At 40.4% G+C, this 25,222-nt stretch overlaps 1 long non-coding RNA gene across 1 annotated transcript; it reads right to left on the reverse strand.

The window, feature by feature from the left end:
• Positions 1–9,003: 9,003 nt before the first annotated feature.
• Positions 9,004–15,427, reverse strand: LOC103100239 (uncharacterized). The gene is made up of 3 exons (XR_457732.2): positions 15,342–15,427; positions 12,656–12,812; positions 9,004–11,997 (listed from the first exon to the last, which is right to left on the reverse strand). It is a non-coding gene; the product is annotated as an uncharacterized LOC103100239 (long non-coding RNA).
• Positions 15,428–25,222: the final 9,795 nt, after the last annotated feature.

The raw sequence follows: 25,222 nt of genomic DNA on the forward strand, positions 1-25,222 counted from the left end.
TCATCTGACTGGAGGTGAGGCAGTTAGCCTATGGGCAATGGGCCATAGGGTACATTAGCACCAGAGAGCATTGCTGGTCATGATTGCCATGGCAACAGTGGGCTGTGCCAGGAGATCTGGAGGAGGTATTAAAAAAAAAAGAAAGGAAATTGTTGGTACTCTCAAAATAAAAAATCAAAGGTAGGTTCTTTGGGAATCAGTCAGATTTCTCTTTGACCTTCAGTGGAATCAGCGTGACTGACCACAAGGAAGCATATCTTTGAGGGTCCCCCTACTATTTCCCAGAGATGCTTTTCTGAGAAGCACCCAGATCCCAGCTGCTAACCTTCCTGGTGGCCAGCCCAGGAATGAGGAACTTCCTATCACTGGCAGCAGCCAGGGCCCATTGATAGCAACCATGGCGGGATTTTATCTTCCAGCTCATCCCACATCTGTTGGGCTCACCCCGATGGGACACGATGACCTGGAAACTTATACACTGCTCTGTTTCAGAATAAACTGTATAGAAAATAAACATGTGGGATAAATAAAGCACAGGGCAGGAAGCAATGGTTTAAAAACGTTACCAGAAAAACCACGGGTGAGGTCAGAGGCAGAAAACCTACCACTCTCAGAGGCCATTAGTTCTGACATCACTCAAATTGCTCAACCCAGACCTCCAAGTGGAGCAGTTGCTTTTGGACCTGGCCCAGCTCTGTACCAGGCAGAAGAGCTGTGACCTACTTTCTTTTTTTTTTTTAAAGAAACTTTTGCTGCTTGCTGTGTGGCCATCAGTAGGTCTGGGAACTCTTTATAGTATTTTGTTGTTGGTGGTGGTGGTTACTCTTCATATATGCCAAATCCCCCCAGAGTCAAGAAAGACAACCTGATGTAAGACAGATTTCCAAATGGTCTGGGTGATGATAGGGCCAGAGCCAGAAAAACAGAGCTGCTCCTTTGGGTCATCTCCCTCACTTTGCCTTAACTGTTTGCTTTCAAACTATTCTCCCCCATTGTAGTATTATTCTGACTGCAGGCTACTACTTCTGTCAATGAAAAGAGAGGTCTTTAGAGAGTTGAATCAACTTTTCAAAATGTCATAAGAAAATAGAGATGCTGATAATCCTCGACCAAGATTATTTTCTCTCAGCCTGTTTGGTCTGATTGGAATCTGTGAGGAATCTTTCTTTGTTTCCTTCAAAACTTGTTCCTGAAGGACCTTGACCTGGCTTTCTTCACCAATGGGAACGTTTGCTAATTTTCAGTTTGGATGTTACATAAAGTTCCTTGATAACAGTGCTTTTAAAAGTTTCACACCAAGACCCAAAAAGAGATGGAATCTAGGGCTAGCCTGGACCTAGAGAAGTTATCGAGCTTTCAGCCTTCAAGCTACCAGTGCCAAGGGTACAGGTTTGAGGCACAGGCAAGAGAATGAAGAGAGGGAGTGGTGAGGGAGAAGAAAGGGGAAAAAAAAGTAGAGGAGAAAAGCTGAATAGAAAGAGAAAAGGAAATAGCACTTATAGTGAAGAGCAGTACTATACAAGGACCAAGCAGGATCCAGGGTCCTAGGTTGCCTTAATCTAACCACTTTCTCTCCCTCTAGGCAGGACTCTCCTAAATCATCCCAAACAGAATAGTGTTCCCTCTTTTAACAATTTCCAGGGAGATAGATTCCCTCAATAATATAATGGTTATTATTTAATAATAATATATCATAAGTTAAATTTTATTTTCTTTAATCAATGAAAATCTACCTTTGTTCCTTCCTACCTCTTTCTTTATACCTCCCTTCCCATCTGAGAAAGAAAAAAAATTAAACTGCTGTTAAAACATGTGAAGAAAAGAAAAACAAGAACAGAAAAGAAGTTTCAAAAAAATAAAAAGAAATTCCCTCATTTGTTACTTCCAAATTATATGTAACAATTTGTACTCTGAATTGATCACCTCTGTCAGGCTTTGGGTAGCCAGTTTTATCACAAATCCCTTTGAATTGTGATTTAGTCTTTGCATTGATCAGACTTCTAAAGTCTTTCAAAATCGATTGTCTTTATAATATTGACCTTATTGAATAAATCATTCCCCTGGTTCTACACACTTTATCATGTATCAGTTCATAAGAATCTTTCCAGTTTTCTCTGAAACAAATCATCCCCGATCATTTTTAATTTTGCTGTTGTTCATTCATGTCTGATTTTTCAAGATCCCAGGAACCTTAACACATCTGTGGAAGTTTTGTTTGTTTGTTTGTTTGTTTTTGGCAAAGACACTGAAATGGTTTGCCATTTTCTTTTCCAATGGTATAAGGCAAAAAGAGATTAAGTGATTTGCTTAGGGTCACATGTCTAGTATATGTCTGAGGCCAGATTTGAACTCCGGTAGAGGAGTCTTCCCAACTCCAGGCCTCGTGTTCTAAGGTTCTATTGAATGAAATACAATTGCCATTTATTAAATACTTGTATTCAAGGCACTATCCACACAGCAGCCCTCCACTTTTCATTCCTGTACTAGTGAAAAATATTTGTTCTTCCACTTCCCAGAGTCAATCCCTTCAAGACAAGGAGGCAGTATTATGGAAAGGGAAGGGAACTGGATATGCAGGGCTGGGGATTCAAATGCTAACTATCCTTTCCAGCCTCAGAGACTTGGCACAAGCCACTGTACTTCAGGGAGCCTCAGTTTCCACATTTGTAATATGATAGGATCAGACAAGATAATGGTCTCTAAGATCATTCCTGCCAAGGGGCAGCAAGGTGGCCCAGTGGACATAGCTCCAGACCTGGAGTCAGGAGGTCCTGGGTTCAAATGTGATCCCAGATACTTCCTAGCTGTGTGACCCTTTGTAAGTCACTTAACCCCATTTGTCTAGCCTTTGCTCTTCTGTTTCAGAGTTGTTACTAAGACACAAGGTAAGGGTTTAAAAAAATGATCCCTGCCAGTCTTAAATGTAAGACCTTATTACTTTAGAAAGGCTCTTCCAGATCTATAGATATAGACCTGGAAAAGATCCCAGGAGACAGAAATCTCATACAACCACCTTATTTTATAGATGAGGACGGAGAGTTAAGGAGAAAGCAACTTGCCCAGGGTCATATAGGACCTTCAAGTAGTGGATCTGAAGCCAGGTCCTCTGACTCAAGAGCCAGCATGTTCTCACTTTCATATCCCCAACATCTCCATCTGAAGAACTTCTCAAAGAGCCCCCTGGCTGAGGCTCTAACTCTTCCTCTGCATGTTACCAAGGCTTTTCCTGTAGCCTAAGAAGTCTTGCTTATACTTGGAACATCTTGGTGGTTGGCTTGGAAGAGTAAAGATCAGAATATTTTCCAGTTCCTGAAGAGAGAGTTGCAATATTCCTTCTGCAGCCAGGCGATTTGGCCATCTGCTGTACAATCACCAGGGCCTCTATAAAATGCAGGGATGTGGGATATTTACTTGGCTCCAAAGTCCCAGGAGAATGAATTAGAAATGGAGCCTTGTCCATCCTCTATGTCTTCAAGCTGAACCGTAGCCAGGAACAGACAGGAAATTGGATTTTTCCTTCCCCATATTTTTACCTCCCTCAGGGGGGGACAGAGATCATAAAATGTTATTTATTTATTTTTAAAAATATATCTTTCAGGGCCCCTTTTAATCTCTTCTTTTAAAAAAATAGGAAAGAATGCAAATCTGTTGTGACACTTGGGAGTTGCTTTGAAACTTATTAGGAATTAATTAAGTATTGAATCAGTTGTTTTGCTTTGTTTAATTTTGAGTTTTGGTCTTGAGACCTTTGATTTCATAAGTGAGGGAATTCCTAGTGTGGAAATTCCCTCTACTTTTAAACGTCCCTCTGCTCATCAGGTCAGCAATTCCTTTGCAATTTATAGAATCATGAATTTAGAGCTGGAACAGACTTCAGAGGCTGTCTGGGCCAACCCCTTTATTTTACAGATGAACAGACTGAGGCTCAGGGCAATGACCTTATTCGTACAAGTGGCAATCAGCAGGATCAGAATTTGAACCCAAGTCCCTTAAGCTGTAAGATCAGGGCTCTTTTCCACTGTACCATACTGCTTCCCTAAGACTGACATCTTAGAGAATTGCTGGAGAGCACTATGGGATTGGGTCAGGAGTCACAGTTAGGGTGGGTGTTAGAGGCAAGACTTGAACGTGGGTGAGAAAGCTTTTTCTAACCCAAGGTCAATTCTGTAAACGCTCTTGGCATCGCTGCCTCCCAAAGACTTGATATAATTGTAAAATGTTCCTGAGGGAAGCCAGAGGGACAGGGCGTGCTCAGCAAATACCGTCTCTCTCCTTCCTCTCTTAGATGCATATTTAATGCTATTATCTCCTCTCTACCCAATTTCACTCACGTGACTGCCATTCACTTTGGCTGAAGACCCAGGAGGGCCCATCTGACTCAGCAAACGGTTTCCTTGCGTTCACCTATGCCCACCGCCTTTCCAGTGGTGTTTTCCAGGGCTTCAGTCAGCGGCCTCTTCCCAGGGGAGGGGATGGGTGGGCCTGTGGTCTCGAAACCGTCTTGAGCTCCCTAGACTCCCTGGCACCGCAGGAATGATGCAGCCTTTCATGTTTCTGAGGCAGGAAGATTGAGTTTCTTATGCTTGTGGCGTGTTTGTGTGTGTTAGGGAGTATCGGGTGGGGGTAGCCCATGGAGAAGATGCCGCTGACAAAGAATGGTCGGCTCATTGAGAATGTTCAAGAGACCCGGGAAGGCGCACAGGTGCTCCTTTCCTGGGACAGGATGTAAGCGCAGAGGAAGCCTCTGGGGACTCACCCCACAATATTTGCTTTGGGGCTCGCGGAAGAGAGAGATGCTGGTTCTCATTAGGGGTAGTTCCTTCCTATTGGAAGCTACCTCCGCTGGATTGGCTTGATGGCTTTCAACAGCTAGCGTGCTTTACAGACTGAGGCAAACCACTGGCAGCCTTCTGGTCTTCACCCTGCTGCATTTTCAGCCTGATGTCAGGTCCAAGAATGGAAACAAAGGGGAATCTTGCCGGATGAATTTGTACCAGGAATAAGTGCCCCTGAATAGCATTTCTAGCAACCAAATGTTTTTGCTTCCGGCACTTTTCCTGTGTTGGCGCTTGGAAAATTCCACCCTCCCTCCTCGTGGTGGGGGTGGGGTGGGGTGGTAGGGTGGGGAGGACACTTGTCTTTTAATAGATTTCGTGGTCAAATAAAACAAACCCCCCAAACCCCAAAACTTCCACTTGTTTTCTCCGTCGTAAGAAATATTTTTTGCATCTTAGGTAATTGTGGCAGGGGATGCAGTGAGTCATTTCTTCACATGTATAAGCCTCTTTTGGGAAGCCACTACTTGGTAGGAAAACCAAGGAGAAGGGATTTTTTTTTTAACAGGTGCATCTCAGTGTGTCCCTCTCTGTCTCTCTTTCTCTCCCTCTGTCTCTCTCTGTCTCCCCCCACCCCATCTCTCTAGATCTCTCTGTCTCTTCCCCCTTGCTTACTTGCTTATTCATTTTGTCTTGAGAAATGCTTTGATGCATTTTAACATGGTGTGGGCAACCCTGAGTGCCCATCATTGGCCATAGATAAAATAGAATGGTACATTGCTCACTTCTTTGGACTTTGTACATTGCCTGGACACCTGTTTGTGCAACTTGTTAATCCTCTGGTGTCCGGAAGGAGTGTGACTTTTTACACACACACACACACACACACACACACACACACACTATGTAAATATTCAATGGAGAGCTCAAGGCATGTCTGCTCATGGTCTTTGGACTTTATGGTTGATGCAAAAGTGATTACTGTACATCTAACATCTATATGGGTATGACACAGAGGAGTACCCACACAGCACAAGGATGAAACTATGGTACATTGGTGAAGCTTGCAAATATGAATCAAATGTCCATTAATGCAGTGATTAAGTATTTATTAAGTGCCTACTGTATGATAAGTACTGTGCTAGGCACTGGGGATACAGATACAGAGATTTAACTGTCCCTGTCCTCAAGAAACTTCTCTCCATTGAGGGAGAATAATGTATACATGTATATATATACAAATTAAGTACTAGGTGATTTTAGAGGAAAGGTCCTTGAGTGGAGGAGACAAGTTCTGTAGGAGATAGGATATATATTACAATAAAAAAAGGCAAGAGGGCAACTAAGTGGCTCAGTGGACTGAGAGCCAGGCCCAGAGATGGGAGGTCCTGGGTTCCTATGTGGCCTTAGACACTTTCTAGCTGTGGTACCCTGGGCAAGTCACTTAACTCCTACTGCCTTTTTTTTTTTTGAAGGCAAGCATATGTGAAATGTGATCAAACCCTATTATTTTATACCTTCTTATTAAATAAATCTTGGTGAAGGTAACAGCCTGGTGAAAAGAAGTCAGTATTTAGAGTCAGAGAACCTGTGATCAAATCCTAACTCTGACTCTTAGTTCTTATCTTGGACAAGTTACTTAATCTTTTTATATTGCCTCATTTGGATAAACAGGGATTAGACTAGATGACCTCTAAGGCAGCACAGTGGCAGAGTCAGGTCTGAAGATGGGAGGTCCTGGATTCAAATCTAGCCCCAGATGCTATTAGCTGTGTGACCCTGGGCAAGTCATTTAACCCTGTTTGTCTAAGTTTCTTCATCTGAAAAATGAGCTGGAGAAGAAAATGTTAACCACTCTAGTATCTTTGCCAAGATGACCCCAAATGGGGTCATGAAGAGTTGCACTAACTGACTAAACAACCACAAAGGTTCTTCTTGTTCCAAATTTATACCATGGATTAAACTATATCCCTGAAACATAAAAGCTACATTTTAAAAAATGGCTCTAATGATGTGTCTTAGATTCACCAATATTTTCTCAGAATATCTTGTTCTCTCACTCTGGATAAAGGAGAGGCCAATGGGCAGAGGAACCTGCTATATTTTAATGAGAGTAATAATAAACTAGCATTTATAAAGTGTTTTCAAGTTTGTGAAACACTTTATAAATGCTATGTCATTTGATATCACAACTCTGTGAAGTAGTTGCTATTATTGACTCTATTTTACAGATGAGTAAATTGAGGCTTAATTAAATGACTTGCCATGGGGCATATCATTAGTAAGGATCTGAGGTAGGATTGCAAGTCAGTTCTCACTGATTCCAAGTCTATACCCTCCAGCTAAGGATGCTCCCTCAGTCCAAAATATTAATAATGTCAACCAAATACAGCTATAACAGGACAGCAATGAAAGTCTCCAGATAACAAGGAGATCCTTAAGACCTAGACAATTGTCCATTCTTTGCAAACAGTACTCAATACAGCAAAATAAGGCAGTTTCTTCAAAGTAGAGGAAATTTGATTTGACAGGTCACCTTGATTTATAAGTTCCCAGAAAGGAACTAGTTCTAAGAAATGAGATGGGACATTATTATACCAAGGGGCAGGGTTCAAAACCAAGCCCTTTTCAACTTGCAAAGGGTTTGCTGGATAGAATATAATTTCAAAGAATTGTAGAATTTTAGAGCTGGAAGGGATTTTGGGCACTATATAGTCCAATCCTTGCCTGAAAAGGAAGCCCTATTAAGACATTCCTGATAAGTGGTCATGAAGGCAGCTGAAGCAGGAGCTGTGGAGCACTTAAAGCTTGGGTGGGTATCAAAAATGCCCTTACTTGCATCCCAGGCCATCACCAGCCATTCTGACATATGTTACCACTGGATTTTGATGACTCTGGAAGAGATAATGAGGCAGACAACTCTGTGCAATACTGCCTTACTTAATGCAATTCACAGAAGAGTCAAAATATCACACCATGATTTTATTGGTCCTCTTAGAAAAAACAAAGGATGAACAAGTGGTTGTCCAAGTTCTGCTTGAAGACCAATAATGAGGGAGAACTCCCAGCCTTCTAGGGCAGCCCATTCTAATCTTAATTGTTAGGAAGGCTTCAGGTCTAAACTTGCCACTTTGAAACTTTTACCCATTGCTCTCAGTTCTGCTCTCAAACCCCAAAGAATCAGCATAATCCCTCTTTCAAATGACAAAATATTTGAACAAAGATATGCTCCTTGTCCTCCTCTTCCTCTTATTGTTTTTTCCTTCTCAAACAGCCCCACTGAATCTCACATGACAGTTTCAAGGTCCTTCTCCATCCTGGTTACCCTCTTCTGGATGCCCCACAGCTTTAAAGATGTTCTCCTTAAATTGTGGTTCTAAAAACTGAACAAAATGTACTATGTGTGGTCTGACAAGGGAAGAATATAGAGACTATTACTTCCTTATTCCAGGAAACTGTGCTTCTTGTAATTCTGTCCCTGGTCATATTAGCTTTTTTTGAATACTACATCACATTTCTGATTCTTATTAAGTTTGTAATGCACTGACATTCTTAGATAGTTTTTAGATAAATTGCTACCTACTCATGACTCTTCCATTATACTTAGGAAGTTGATTTTTTGAACCTAAGTATAAAACTTTACATTTATCCCTATTGAATTTCATCCCCTTTTTAAAAACTCTTAGCTTCTGTCTTAGACTTAATACTTTGTAATGGTTTCAAGGCAGAAGATCGATAAGGGCTAGGTAATGGGGATTAAGTAACTTGCTCAGGCTCATGTAGCTAAGAAGTATCTGAGGCTAGATTTGAACCTAATACCACCAATCTCTAGACTTGACTCTTAATCTACTAAGTCACCATGCTGTCCCCTGAATTGCATCATCTTAGACTCAATTCAATGCTTTAGGTTGTCATAATATTTTTGGATCAATATTCTATCATCTAACATGTCAGCCATTGCTCTCAGTTTTGTGTCATTCATAGGCTAAGTGAACCTATATATATACTTTACTCAGGTCATTTACACTGATGTTAAACCCCCAAAGGCAATAGTCTTTGTTATTTGGGACAGCTTACTGGAAGGGATTAGGGAGGAATGATGGGAGAAATTTAAACAGTGTAAAAACAAAAGATAGCAATAAACATTTTTGTTAAAAAGAAAACTTAAAAAAAAAAATAGAATAAGGCAAAGCACAGTTCCCTGGGATGTTCCATTTGAAACCTCCTGCCAAGTTAAAACTGAACCATGAATGATGACTTTTTGTATGTGTGTGAAAGCAGATACTTATTTTTATTTTTTATATATAACATAATATGAACATAACAATAATATAATACATATGATTTATTACAAGTAATAAATTATTATAAATAGGCTTATCCAAGAGAAAAACAAATGACTATTTTCTGAAATTAACCTTTCAATCAGTTCCAAATCATCCGATTTTATTATAGGTTAGCCCATATCCCTCCATATTTTCCATGAAAATAATCTGAAATACTTTGTCTAAAGTCTTGAGAGAATATAGATAAGTTGACTTACTCCTTTGGACTCTTTCAAAAAGAAAATAAAGGAGAGAGAAAGTTCAGAATTAAAAAAAATATGAAAGGTTTGTCTGGCATGATCTATTCTTGATCAAGTCATGTTAGCTGTATGTAAAATGACCACTTCCTTTTCCAGTTATCTACTCTGTCTTTAAGAGGCTATATTAGGGTGCAACTGGGTGGCTCAATGTACAGAGTTACAGGTCTAGAATTCAGATTTGGCCTCAGGCACTTCCTAGCTGTGTGACCCCGAGCAAGTCTTAACCCCCTTGGTCTAGCCCTTACCTCTCTTTTGCCTTGGAATCAATATTTAGTATTGATTCTAAGATGGAAGGTAATGGTGTTTTTTTAAAAGTCTTTCTAGATTTTTTTTTTCAGGAATGAAAGCCAAGCTCAGCATCCTATAAATCCATCTTTTTCTTCTTATTTTGAATTTTTTTTTCTTTTTTGAAATCTAGGACATTTGCCATTCGATTCCCTTTGGTTTCTCTCCCATTTTCTAAAGTCTTTTGCAGATCATTGAAGATGGTTTGGTAATCATCATATCTGTTAGTTCTTTCAGAATCCCAGGAAGTAGTTCACTTGAACCAGGTGACTCAAATTCATTGGGGCAGTTAGGTGATAGCTCTTAATTAGTCTTGTTTTTGTTATTTCCATTGCAAAGGTCATTTGTTGTGGGGAAAACAAAGGGGAAATGAGCAGCTCAGCCTTTTCTCTGTAGTCGGTCTACTCCATTTTGCATCTGCCATTCTGATTGATTTCATCTCCAAAGAACTAGTTTCTCTCCTGGGATGAGCTCATCACTTCTAAACTCGCCATTGTGCTATTAACTCAAGCCTCAATTGACACCACCTTCCTCAGCTTCCTCTCCCTTCCAAAGGCTGGAGGTATGAAATATGGAGTATGCTTCCTAATGCCTTCCTTTATAGAGGGGAGAGTCTAGACTCAGCTCACTCCATTTAGCTTTTGCTGCTCTGTTTCATTTATGGAATGGAAACAAGATGAATCAAGATATTCCTGTGTCAAGTACCTCCTGATGTCTTCTGTTTCTCCTTCTCCACTTTCTTGACTCCTTTGGTGCACTAAGTCTCCCCTCTTTAGACTGTTAGCTCCTTGAGGGCAGGAATAGTCTTTCTTTTTTAGTTTTTAATGGTAATTTAATTTAGTTGTATGTAATTTAATTTAATTGTAACAATTTATTTATTTAATTGTAGCAATTTAATTGTAAACCCAGCACTTAGCAGTATCTGGCACTAGGTAGATGCTTAATAAATGTTATTGGATTGATCAGTTATCATATTCACTACTTTCTTTAAATCTCCCCATTTCCCCTAATATGGCTTTTAAAAACCTTTTGGGATAACCTTAACTTCCCTTGCCAATCTCAACTCATTCAGAGCCACAGATCTTCTGACACTAATTTTCTCTCTCTCTCTTTTTTTAACCCTTATGTCTCTGAATCAACAATGTGTATTGGTTGCAAGGCAGAAAAGTAGTCTCTAGAAAATGGGGGTTAAGTGACTTGCCCAGAGTCATACACCTAGGAAGTATCTGAAGCTAAATTTGAACCTAGGACTTCCCATCTCTGGACCTGGCTCTCAATCCACCAACTGCTCCCCCTACCACTAATTTTCCAGTATAATGCCTCTCTCTTGTCCTTATCTTCAGCTACCTGCCCTTACCTTTCTATTTATCTTTTCAAAAAGTTACTTGGTTGCTAAGTTCTTTCTGCAACCATACTAGTGTCTTCAGACAACTCTCCTTTTTCATTGTCACTAGAATTGTTTCCCTTTGTCTCTTCCGAATTTTATCTTTGAATTTTCCATCCTTCCTGGGCTGACTTCTGTTGCAGAATATACAGAATATACTCTCCCATCTCTAGGCCTGGCTCTCAATACACTAAGCCATCTAGCTACCCCCTAAATTTCATCATCTTAGGCTCAACTCAATGCTCTAGCCTGTCAAAATATTTTTGGATCCATATTCTTTCCTCTAACATGTCAGCTATTGCTTTGAGAGACCCTACCTCACCTTCCTCTGATCGCTTTGAAATCTATTTTCCAGTCCTCATGACCCTTTGGACAAGGGCCAAGCCACAGAGTACTAGATCTGGAAGAGACCTTGGAGGCCAGCTGGTCTAACACTTAGTCTCTTACAGATGAGGAAACTGAGGAGCAAATTGGGTTCAGTTGCTGAAGGCCACCCTTCTAGAAAGTGGCAGAACTGGGACTGGTGCCCAGGTCTTTGGGGTTCAGCTCACTTCCCATTATGCTGTCCTTCCCCTCCATCTTCCTGGCAGTGTTCCTGAAGTCAGGGTGATAGCAACATTAAAGGGAATTTCCTAACAAAATAAGGTTGACCATATGTAGAAATCAACAATTCATTTCCTCGATCTTTTTTCCTGAGATTTTTTTTTCAGGTTTCATTCATTTTTGCTTTAGTATTTTTCTGTATTTCATCAGGAGCTGCCCTGAGACTCTGATATGTTCTGGGAATCCGATGTGAATGGAAAAATCGCTTCTGAACCCAATTCCCAGGAGTCTCTCCTTATTTAGAACTCTTGCCACTGAGACATAAATGGCCTTTGGAAACCTTTGGACAAACTAGTTCTCCTTTTCGCCCCTTTGGTCTTATTTCCATTCATTCTTTCCATTTTTCCAGACGGAGTCAGCCACCACTATGGAGAAACAAATATTTTAAGCAAAGCAGACAAAAGAAACAAGCCTCAGATCCTAAATCTAGGAACTTAAATGAGGCCTGTGAAATTCTCTGCTTGTTTGACCTGAGGGCTAAAGTGGGCTCACTAGAGAGGCTGCATGGTCTGGCTCAGGATGAGGAGAAAATGCAACCCAGAGAACATGCCCAACTGCGTGAACACAAGCAATTAATGACAGCCCAAGGGAAGCCCACTGTCATTCAGGTCAAGCAAACCTCCTGTGAGGCCTTGTTTAGATAGTTAGTAGGAGACCAGGGAAGGAAGAACAAGCCTATTCCTGAATGAAATAACAACCCAAGCCAGGAGGAAGAAGGAAGTGGGAGGAAGGGCTAAAGCCCCAGAACAGCAATTTCCTCATGCGTTTCTGCCACCTCTGAGGAGCAGGTCCTCAAATTCATCATAAAAACCATAATTTCCTCTCAGCCAGAAATGGCTTTCCCCAGGACTAGGCAATAGAGAAAACATGAGCTCAGGAATTGGGGCACCCACTTCTTCATGTCAGCATTTGGGGCTGAGTGATGAGCTTTAGTCATTATTTATTTAATAGGATAATAATTCAAAATTCTGCCTAATCTTTGTTTAGTTGATGGGAGATTGCATTGGAGGGAAAGTGAAGTACCTGGCACTTTTTAATCTAGAGCTGTCAGAAATCTTTCCAAGCAATTTTAAGTCATCGCTTTCCTTCCTGACCATCAATAAAGGAATGGAGATGTGTAAGGTTATCTCCTGAATTACAGTGTATGATCCTGCAGAACCTCAATTAGAGTGGATGCTCTCTGAAAGAAAAAAAAAATATATATATATACACATAAATCTACATAGGAGAAAAATTTACATATTACATATACACAAATATGTGCAGTACACACATGCATATTTTATTCTGTGTAGTATACACACATGTATATTTATTCTACATGTCTATGTGAATATATGCTCAAATATGCAATATTCACATACAAATATACATGCATATCTATAATGAGTACCACAGCAATGGGCACATGCTAAATATTCAGTAAATTTTGTTGATTGAAACCCCCATGAAAAACCCATGAAAGCACATGCTTGCTCAGTCTGTTATCAATTATCAAAATGGCTCTAGATTAAGTCGATTGTGCTGGATTCCCTCATGAAATTAGGGGAATGAAGGAGAATGAAGAATGCTTATGTATAAGGACATCATCATGGAGGATGACCGTCATGCCTTCTTTGCCATTGTTGCCAAGGCCAGAATACTTAGCTGGCTGGACAGAGTTAACCTCCTGTGGCTTTTCTGATGTTTTTAATGGTGAGAATGACTCAGGGGAGGGAGGCTACTGTGGGGATCTGATTTAGACACAGGAATAAAATTCAAACCTATGCTCAGTTTTGTTAGGTAGTCTTTGTCTTACCAGAGGCTGTGGGAATTGGAAGGGATCTTCAGGATGGTTAGATCTGACTCTCACTTTACGGAGGTGGAAACTGAAGCCCCAGGAGGGGAAGTGATTTGTCCAAGGTCACCTAACATAGGACCAGAACCTAACACAGAACCAGAAATCCCAGACCTTTGGGGTCCCAGGCTAGTTTGCTTCCCATGGATTCCCCAGTCACTACCAATTTCTTTTCATTTATGTAGCAGATGTCTTATTTATTTATTTTTTTTACAATATATGTGTACATATTCTGACCCTCAAAAAAAAACCAAACCAACAAACTTTAACTGGTTTATGGTCTAGAAAGATGTCAGGACATGAAGGGTTAACTGCATCGCTACAGAAAAAAGAGTAATTTGGAGGGACTTGGTGCTGGGAATCATTCCTTGAGAGGGCTGTGGCACAGGAACAAGAATGAAAAGGGGTGAGAATGCCTTTTGGTTAAGGAACCAAATGGTCAAGTTCTAAAACTCAAATCCAAGTAGGGGGCTTAGACATTCATTTTGGTTAAAAAGCAGGAAGAAAGATAAGCCAATTGCTCCCAACCCAAAGAGGTTTCAGCTTCTGAATAGTAAAACTGATGCATCTGGGTGAGCTGGTATTTAGCCCCAGCTTTTTGGTAGGCAGGAAGGAGACAAACTGGTATCACCTGATTTTCTCTCCTTTCTCTCCCCCCCCCCCCCAAGTACTGAGTCTTTCTGCCTGAGCTCAGATATAGCACATTCTCTTCAACATGGCCCTTGAATCTTTGCAGCAAACACCATTTTATTTTCAAGACTGTGCCTTGTAGAGCTTACAGAGAACCAAATGGTCCCCATTACAGGGGAAAGAGTTTTGGTTTGGAGTCAGAGGACCTATGTTCAAATCCCAAGTCTGCCACTTTAGAGAGGATTGGACTAGATTAATTCTGAGGTTCCTCCAGCTCAAAATGTTTGATCACAGAATGCCCAGGACTGCAGGGTGAGGTAGACGGCAGCATCCTAGTGAGGAAGGTTTGGCCAGGCTGGCTGAGTAGGCAGTGTAGACATGGAAAGTCTTCATTTTGTTCACTCCCAAGCACTAGTGGCTCTTTTTACCAGCAAAGGGGAACCTGGCCCTGGCCCCAACTTTCAGAGCAGGGAGTGAAGATGGGAGTTCAAAATGCAAAGTCCCACAGTTGGGAAATGAGCTGTAAGACCTCAACACCTGAAAAATATTGACTGTTTCTTTTTTTAAGCTAATATTCCAAATTTCTTATGAAAGTCAACTTTAGACATCCAGGACACAGGAAGCAAGAAAGAGATCGACTGCCAACAGCCTCTGAGGGCTCAAGACTTTTTTTTTTTTTTAATAACATCCAGATGGATCCACAGAAATTGTTAGCATCTCAAAAAAAAAAAAAAAATCAGCTGCAGGAGAATTGAGATTCAAGTGGTTTAGGAAGGGCAGCCTGGAGAAGTATATACTTGAGAGTCCCAAGGGGGCTGAGAGTAAGTCTGAAATATAAAACTTGGTGGTGATGGGAGGACTGCCTCCTAAGAAAAGCTTGAAAGAGAGATGGTGTTGTAGACAGAGGGCTTCTTCTAGTAACTTTTCTAATGGTAAGGGCCTCTGAACCGAATTACCCTGGGTGGTTCAGCTCTGAGGGGAGATGCATTTCTCAAACACATCTTCTCCTTTCTCCGGAAGAGGAAGTGCCTTGTTCCCGTTCCCGGAATGCAGCTAGTTGTTTGTATGCAAATCACTGATTTGGAATCAAAAATAGAGGGGAGGAGAGGAAAGGAAAGGAAAGGAGAGGAAAGGAAAGGAGGACCCCAAAGTTTGTCTTAACTCTATTATTCTGCTCTCAGCTAGCTGCCTTATTGTTCCACTGCAACTAGTCCTTCCACTCCCAGAGACCCAGTCTCTCACCTGTGGTACTTCAAAGCCCATTAAGAATCCGCCATCTGACAGTTCCTTCTGCGTAATAGGGTTCAGCTGCATTGTCTGCCTGTGACAACAGGGGATTAAAGCTGTAGGGAAGGAGCTGGGGGCGGGGGATGGAGATAAGACTCTCTGTGTAATCCTGTAGTCCTAAATTAGGAAACCTCCAGGAGGAGGATGTGAACGGCCAGAGGATTCATATCCTGGAACTTCCAGCATGTAATGCCTGGGGCATTTTGTAAAAAAAGATATTTGTGTATCATTGCACATAAGCTACCTAATGTGAGAACCAACATTTCCTGCACCAAACAGCATTACCAGAGAAAGAATGGGGGCATGGGGAGCCAGGACTGGTTATGCAGCATTAGCCAGGTAAACCCATTACAAGGAGTCGTCTCTTTCCTTTGGGATTACACTGACATTTAAGCTTTGACTTCCTGCTATTTCACTAGAAGACTCTGGGGTGGAATGCAATGACTCTATGGCAGACAGCTCCTTCCTTCCGCCCCCAAAGAAGCCTGCCTGGCCTATTGCAATACCAAGTGAACATACAGTCCTGCCAAGTTAATAGTAAGTTGAAATGACAGTGTGGGTTCCCACCACTAGGGATGTTGGAAACCAAGGGCCTAGGGAATAAGAAAAATTCCCCTTGTGAATTCCAGTCCTGGCTATTTTTATTTCCAGGGCACTGGATTTTCATTCAGCTTTGTGTGCAGAGAATTCAGTGTGGGATTCCCACTGACAGTTCTCAAAGGAACATGTGCCTTCTCAGCACAGCCCCAAAGATCTAGTGAAGAGGACAGGAAAGGCAGCCCCTGCTTTGAGACAGGTTTAAGGCACAGCTCAGACATCTCTTTCCTATGCATCTTAAGGCAAGCCATTTTTACCTCTAAAACTTCAGTTTCCCCATCTGTAAAAATGAGGATTTTCACAATTTCTGTTTTGCAAATTTTATATTTCATTTTTGGACCTAGGATGGCACTTGCATAGAGAAGTCCCAGTGGGAAAATTCCTTTTTACCAATGCAGATGAGAATTGGTCTTGCAATTTAGAGTCCTAATAGAATTGCTTGGGGGTACTGAGACCTGTAAGTGTCTTGACTGTAACTCCAGAACTTCTACTTTTAGAATTTTCTTAGGCTCGTGGATCCAGATCTGGAAGGACCTCAGAGACCGTCTGCTCCAACCCTTCTTTTTGTGTTAAGTCTTTTTCAGTTGTGTATGACTCTTCACATGACCCTATTTTGGGTTTTCTTGGCAAAATACTGAATTAGTTTGTATTTCCTTCTCCAGCTCATTTGACTAATGAGGAAAATGAGGCCAACAGGATTAAGTGATTTACCCAAGGTCACACAGCTAGTAAGTGTCTGAGACCAGATTTGAAGATGAGTCCCAGCCAGACATTAGCTGAGTAACAGTGAGTTAATATAGGTAAAAAAGCTTTGCAAAACTGAAAGCACTACATAAATGCTAATTATTATCATCATCATCCTTTTACAGATGAGGAAACAGAGGGGAAAGGTTAAGTGACTTGTCCAGGATCATATATCTAGTAAATATCTGAGGTCTACAGTAAAAGTTTAGAGGCTAAATTCTGTTTTGTCTAAAAAGGCTTCATGGAGAAGGTGAGATTTGGCTTTAAGAGAGAGAAAGTTTGGTAAAATGGAGCAGGAAGAAAGATTGTTAAGAATGGGCATGAGGGACAAATTGTAGGAATGGTCTCTGAGCAACTATTGCCTTGAGAGAGCAGGAAGGGTAGAATGACATTTAGATTATTGGATCTGTTTGGCCCACAATTCACAGATGAAGGATGATCCAGAAGAAGAAGTTGGCCATGAACATGCCATCCGGAGTCTGTGGGTGTTCGCCTCAGAACATCAGTGGTATAAAGCCCAGCCCAGGAAAACATTTGGTGCCTCCCATTCAAGGGAGTCCCTCAAGGATGGGGCCAAGGGTGAGGTCACTTGGAGAACTCTGCTCTCAAGCCCGGAGTCCCAGTGATCTCTGCCCAAATGTAAACCAGTGAGGCTGTGCCCTAATTTCAACATCTTTGGCATTTTGTGCTCAAAAAAAATTTCTCTCAATGAGTTAACAGGGAAATCTTCTTTTATAGAAGTCTTTGAAATAACAATCCTCTGACAATATAGAATTTGGTTATTTAGTCTATCTCATTGGTCAGTGACTTTCTGCTTTTATATACTTCTCTATTGTTTATTGAGGAAAGGGCTAGAAGGTTATTTGTTTTTAACAAGAATTGGGATTTGGAAATACTGGTTAACATTGGACTTTTTAATTGTTAACACTTTGGCCTTTCAGTTAGAAGACTTTTTTTTTATGGACATATACATATGATCTACATGCTTCCACAAAAGCCTTTTATGATATTTTATAATAGCTCACATTTACACAGCTAAGGTTTGCAAAGTACCTTACATGCATCTCCCATTCGATCCTCATGACAACCCTGTGAGGTAGGTGCCGCCACCACCCCCAGATGGAGTAATGGAGGCTCAGGGAAATTAAATGACTTGTCCAAGTCAAACAGCTAGTAAGAGGGTAAGTAAATGAGGGTTGAACCTAAATATTCCTGACTATAGAGGTTCAAAAGTCTATCCAACCATCCTCACTGCCTTATTCTAATGAAGATGATTCTTGGGTTGTCAAAGTTATTCAAAAGAGGGAAAACACAGGAATATTGTACCAACTTGGAAAGAAAGTTCAGGCCCCAAAAAGGGCTGCATATCTGCTGTCAGGGGACCATCCTAGCTAAGGCTAGAGAGGTTCACCATCAGGTTGATCACAAATGATGATTTTTTGAATTATGGTAACTTAGTCTTCTGCTGAGTCCTAGAGGGAATTGTAGCCTGCAATACCAGAGAGAGCACTCACTGAGGAAATTCTCAGCTCCTTTCAAGCCTCACCTACAAGGGCATCTTTCCTTATTGTCTCATTATTGAAACACTTCATATTACTTTGTATTTATTTTCTATATATTTACTTAATTGTATATACATTCTTCTTCCCAGGAGGCTAAAAACTTCTTGAGGATAATTGTTTCTTTTTTACCTTTGTATCTCTAGTGCCTAGCACCATCCCTGGCACATAGTAGGTGCTTTATCATAGACCCTTCAAGTACTGAAGAATGTAGGTGTGTGTGTGTGTATATATATATATACATATATATATAAATGTATGTGTGTGTTTATTTAAATTTGTTAAACAAAACACTCTAATATACATATGTTCTCATGTTCTCAGACCTATTATCCTAAGAATGGAATACCTTGACCATTAAGGATAGAGGCAGTAGGGGTAGACAGCTGGCTGGACCAAGATGCTTAATGGACCACCGGATTTTGTTTACTTCCTATCTAAACTGTATATAGATTGGTGGCAGGCATGAATGCCTGAAGCTCATGCTGGCTATCTTCCTATAAATAGGGGTTAGTCCTTCCGATGACTCAGAACCTCTAAGGCCAAAGTTCTTGAAACATCTTTGCCTCCCCTTTCTGTGAGTTTCTATTCATCATATATCAGTTGCTGAATTCCCCTTTCCTTGAACCTTTAGATCCCAAGTCTTTGGGGCTTTTTCTAGAATATAATATCCTATTCATATATACTGACAGAATATTATCTCCTGGCAGGAAATCCTCTCTGATTTATTTCACAGGTGGCCTCAGCTATATTTAATTGATATTCATTGAGGAGCTGGAGGCTCTGGCAAGGAGGAGAAGGTTCTTAAGACTCTGCCTCTCTAGGAGTTGATAGATTTCTTTGGGTCTTAATTTCCTTCTCTGTAAAATGATGGGATCAGAACAAATGACCTTGGGGTCCATTATAGCTCTAAATCTCTGATCCAATGACGTGATCCATTATACTTGGGGTATTAGAATTGGCAGAAGAAACTGGAAGAATACAAGATAATGAAATGCTTGGCTCTCATTTAGCTGCAAATGATTTAGCAGGAATAGGGTTCTTCGTGATCCTTTTATTTCCCAAAACACTTTGTTAGGCATGAAAGCTTGGCAAAACTATTCATGTTTTCTTTGCCCATGCCAGAAGCAGAATGACAGAGTAGAAAGAACCCCTGAATGAGGAGTCAAAGAATCTTGGTTCAAATCCTGTCTCTGTCACTACCTGTGTGGACAAGTCCCTCCTCCTAAAGAGACTTCAATTTCTTCATCTTTAAAATGAGAATGATAGGAGCCTATGCCTCCAAGATTCATTTCAGCTTTATGTCCAGGATCCTATAATTTGCTAGAACAAGAGTACCTTTTTAAAAGGGCTGGGGCAGGGGGAGGGGAGAGAAGGAAATGCTTAGGCTAAGGCTAAGCTAACTTCCACTCTGATGTATTGTGAATCAGCAGTATTCTTTAGGGTACCATTCTTGGCTGATATTAAGAATCACAGACCCAGTCTCTCCTGCCAACAGTGATTCATAGAAGCTTTTGGTCCCTGTAAGCCAATTAAGTGCAAAATACTAGGGAAGCTGGTCTCTGTATTAGGTGATAAAAGGCACTCTACTTTCTACCTGAATATCAGAAAACTAAAGGATAGGATGACTAATGAAATTTGTGTCCACCTGACCCATCAGCCACTGGGGCCAGTTCTCAGCATGTCGCACTTCCTTCCATTTTTCCATCTCTCTAATTTGAATTCTAGATATGGACATTTAGAATTGGAGTCATGTCCAACTGCCTGAAAAAGGATTTGCCAGGAAGTTTCTATAGAACTCCCAAGTGCAAAACCCTACCAAATTAGTTTAGCAAAGCAACTCAATGCCAGTGAAAGAACTTGCCACTCTCTCTGGCTGATTTATGAATTCAAGTTTCCATCTGGGCCAGGATTTGAGAACAGATTTATTTCTCATTCAGTTAGTTCTTTTGATTTGGGAGTTGCTGTCCAGAGATGGCACAGCTTCTGATTTTTAGAATGACAAATTGGAAGCAGATATATAAAACAAGACTCCTTGACTATATTACTAGGCTATAAGGAAAAATATTGGACTTTGTATTCTTTATAGTACATCTTTGAAAGATAGGCTCTATAGTGTAAGAATTTTCCCATTTTCCAAGATGATGAAAATAGAAACCCAGAGAAGTAAGTGCTTTCCTAAAAGGCATACTAGGCATCAGTGCTAAAGTTCAAAAAAGACATCTTCCAAGAGTTAACACACAGTAACTTTAATAATGAGAAAGGAGGAACTTTGACTACTGCTTTCTATTTTGACCTCTGTGGTGCTGGAGATGCCCTTAGAAACTGGTTGTTGTTTGGGTCATTTATGACTCTTTGTCCCCCCCCCCTTGGGATTTCTTGGCCAAGATCTTGAAATAGTTCGCCAGTTCCTTTTCCAGCCCATTTTCCAAATGAGGAGACTAAGGCAAACAAGGTTAAGTGATTTGCTCAGGGTCACACAGCTAGTAAATGTTTGAGGCCACATTTGAACTCAGGAAGATGGGTTTTCCTGATACCAGGCTCAGCATTCTATCTATCCACTGTCTCCCTAGATGCTCTTTAGAAACTGGAAGATTGTTCTTATAAGGTCTGAAAACTCCAACTCCTTTTCTCTTCCCTATCCCTTCCTTTCTTCTTTAAAAAAAAAAAAAAACAGACACACAAAACACAAGTATTTTATTGATTGTCACTTTTTTTAACCCTGATAGTATTTGCCATTGACCCCTGCCTTACCCCCAGCAGCAAACAAAACTCTCCCTTGTCACAAAGTACAGTTAAAAAAAACAAATCAGCACACTGACTATATATATCTCATTCTGCACCTATCGTCCACCACCTCTCTGCCAAGATGTAGAAGATAGGCTTTACTATCAGACTGGTTGCTGTGTCAATGAGAATTCTTTTTTTTAATTGTTGTTTTCTTTTACATTATTATGGTCAATGTGTTCATTCTTATTTTAATTCTGCTTACTTCATTCTTCATCAGTTCATACAAGTCTTCCCAAGTTTTTCTGAATTCTTCCTATTTATCTTTTAACCACAAAATAATGTTCCATTATACATATTTGCCACCCTTCCTTCTTCAAGGGCTACTCAAGAGAATTTCGATGATGCTTTGGCCAATCCTTGTCTCTCAAGGTGCTCTAAGGAAACTATGTGGAACCAGATAGCACAAATCTGTCTGATGATATTTACATGTTACCCATAGATCCTCCTGTGACTGCTTGAAACTACCTAGCAGGAAGACTGTATCCAACAGGGTTGTGGGTGCAGAGCATTTCCTCCTGAGATGGCATGAGGAGGATGACTGGGTTTTTTGAAAAGGAAGCCCCCTAATTTAACTAAATCTCAGACTCATTTCAAGTGGCAAGCACTGCTGTGCAAGCTGCTATCTCCTCTGAACTGCTGCTGTCTTGGAAGTAGGTAGCACCCTCTTCTGGGCTAAGTCCAAAGGCCTTCTGCTTAGCCAGAAGATAAACTGGGACAATACCAACAATAATCGCATGTTTTCCAGCACTTCTGCCCTCTCACTGCCCCCTCCTGGCTTGCAGTTTGAATGCCACCCTGGAGCTGTTGCAGACATGGATGGGCAGATAGAAATCAAGCCTAGGGAAGTGCTTACAAGTTTGGTATTTATCTGAGTACTCATCTGGGTGCAAAAATGTGTGCTTGAGGCACTAGGGATGCAATCGAAAAGGAAAAGATTCTGGCCCTGAGGTGAGAGAGGGCAGTTGGCAGTCAGGCACTCCCTAGTTGGTAGCAGAAATGCTTAGAAGCCATGAAACCCATAGAAAACAATTACCCAGAGAAGCCACAAAGGACAGATGCTAAGTACTTGGTATTTAATAGAAGCTATGTTGATATGTGAGATCTGGAGGGTGGCAATGCAACACAGCAACAGGGAGGGGAGTTCACATGAACTACTCACAGGAGCATAGATTTAGAATTAGAAGGGACTTATGAAGCCATTTAGTTCACCCCTTAATTTTGCAGATCATGAAATTGAGGTCAAGTAACTTGAACAAGGTCATACAGAGAACTAATAAGGATTCAAATAAATTATCTCCTGACACTAAGTCTTGCATACTTTCCCTTGAACCCTATCACTTTCCAGTGAAAAAACTAAATATCGATCAAACTTCAGGTCATAGGGTTATGGTTTTGGATCTGGAAGGGACTTTAAGGGTCATCTAGTCCAAGGAAATTGAGGTCCAAAGAGGTTAAGTGATTTGTCCAGGGTCATACAGGTACTGAGTAGCAGAGTCAAGATTTAAACCCAGATCGGATGAGTCCAAATCCAGACCTCTTTCCACTATACCAGCAGCCTCTGATGGTTCAGCAGTGGTAGAGACAGACATTATCCCATAGCATGACATAAAAAGAGAATAAACATGGCAGGGAATTGAAATCCACAGGGTCTCTGCATCAAGTTCACCAAATGTTATTTAGAATAGATAGCACATCCTTGGCATTTTAAGAGCATACTCTCTCCTTCACTTGCTTGTTTCAAATTACTTTGCTTCTTAATAAAGGTTATACGAGAAAAGCGGATTTATGATTTTTGATAGTAACTTCTTTCTTTTCTTCTCTCTCTCTTTCTACCTTCTTCCTTCCTTCCTTCTCTTTAAAACCATGTCCTTTAATACTTGCATTATAGTGCAAATATCATATACAACAACTTGTTCAGTTTTTCTCATTTGATGGGCATCCTATTAGTTTCCAATTCTTTGCCTCCACAGAAAGAGCTAATATAAATAATTTGTACATATGGGTACTTTTTCTTTTTCTTTGATCTCTGGAATATAGACCTAGTAGTGATACTGCCATCATGAGAGTTTGTACAATTTTATAGATTTGGAGGAATAGCTCCAAATTGTTTTCCAGATTGGTTGGACCAGTCCCAACTCCACCAACAGTGTATTAGTATACCTACTTTTCCCACATTCTCTCCAACATTTGTCATTTTCCTTTTCTGGCACATTAACCAATAAGATGGAATACTATTGTATACTATTGAACTATTGACAAAGGGATAGTTTCAGACAAAAGATAAAGATTAAAAGTTTTTTTTTTTATAAAAGAGAATTGGAATGTCTCTTAGAGACCATCATTCTTCTCATTTTATAGATGAGGAAACTGAGGCCCAAGAAGGGAAACAACTTACCCAATATAATACAATTCTTTAAACAGATATGAGGAATACAATATATTTTCCTCACAAGGAGAAAGGAATTTATCTAGAAAGAAATGTTAGGCAAATCTATTGTGTTCCTCATATCTTTTTTAAACCCTTATCTTCTCTCTTTGAATTGATATTAAGTATGAGTTCTAAGGCAAAAGAAGTAAGGGCTAGGTAATGAGGTTTAAATGACTTGTCCAGGGCCACACAGCTAGAAAATGTCTGCGGCTGGATTTGAACCCAAGATCTCCCATCTCCAGGCCTTACTCTTTGTCCACTGAGCCACCTAGCTGTCCCAGCATTCCAATTCTAACATCCTGTGATTCTATGAACTCTCTTGTTAATTGTAATCTTGGCATGCCTCAGATTACTTAAAATGATGATGTTATTAACTGCTGCATTAGATTCATGTGTGTTCTTGGTCACAGAAGCAAGGATATTGGAATCTTTTTGACTGCCTGGAGATAATTTACCAATACTGTAATAAGACTTGAGATCAAGGTTAGTCAGCATCAACAAAATATTTCATTAAGATTTTGACGATGTCACTAATGATTCCCTAGCTATTATTACATTTAGCTTAATCTAGCTAATCTTAATCTAAGGGCAGCTAGGTGGTACAGTGGTTAGAGTGCTGAGAAACCTTGTCTTCCTGAGTTCAAATCTGACCTCAGACATTTACTTATGAATTGTGGGATCCTGGGCAAATCATTTAACTTTGTTGGCCTCAGTTCCCCATCTGAGAAATAAACTGAAGAAAAAATGGCAAACTACTCCAGTATCTTTGCCATGGAAACCCCAAAAGGGGGTCACAAAATTAGGCACGACTGAACAACAACATGCATCTTGAAGAAGGTCAAGAGAAAAGACCAATGAATTTGAAATCAAATGAACTGTATTCAAATCCCTGCTTTTTAATTTACTTCCTGAGTGATTCTGGGGAATTCATTTCAATGAACCTACCTACTATAATATACAAAGTACTTACTGTAGGAGGTTCCAGGAATATGGACGACCAAAGGAAAAAGGAGTTCCTACCCTCTGACAACTTGTATTAGTTATTATTAAAGTTATTATTAAAATATATACAGTTACATCAAGTTATTATTAAAGAAGTTATTTACATCCCTCTTTGCTTCTGTTGCTTGATTTGTAAAATGAGGAACCCTTAATCACCCACTAACATTCCTTTCAAGTCCAACTTTATAGATTTAAGCTCCTTGGTGCTCCCAGTCCTTCATGAAACATTTGTGCTAAGCAGTTAATAAATACTTATGATGGATGGTTTGGTTGATAATCCTCATTTTTGGTTTAAAAAAAGAAAAAGAAATGTCAGCCTTTATGTAGAAGATGTATCTTACTGGCCTTCAGTGAGAAAGAAATCAGGGCTCGTGTTTGACCTCTCCTGGGATTTCTGCAATCAGGAAAGCTTACAAAGGCTTACTAAGGTTTTCTTGCTTTTTCCTGTATGGAAGCATAAGCCTCTCAGGCTCAAATTAAATAAAAATCAGGGGAAGGGGAGTGGGGCAACTGTAGAATTGCATCCAAGGCTAAATGACTTTTCTGGTGGTTGGTTCACTTCAACTCCAAGAAAACTGCTCGGGAGGGGTAGAGAAATGTAAGCAGGCCGTCCATTTTCCAGGGTCCTTTTCCCAGATTGACACACTCTTGTCAGATTGCTTTATGAGGGCAGCATCCTGCTCCTTTCCTGCGTTGTTTCCATATGGGACCATTCC

Source organism: Monodelphis domestica, chromosome 1 (genome assembly GCF_027887165.1).
Source record: "Monodelphis domestica isolate mMonDom1 chromosome 1, mMonDom1.pri, whole genome shotgun sequence".
Classification (NCBI taxonomy): domain Eukaryota; kingdom Metazoa; phylum Chordata; class Mammalia; order Didelphimorphia; family Didelphidae; genus Monodelphis; species Monodelphis domestica.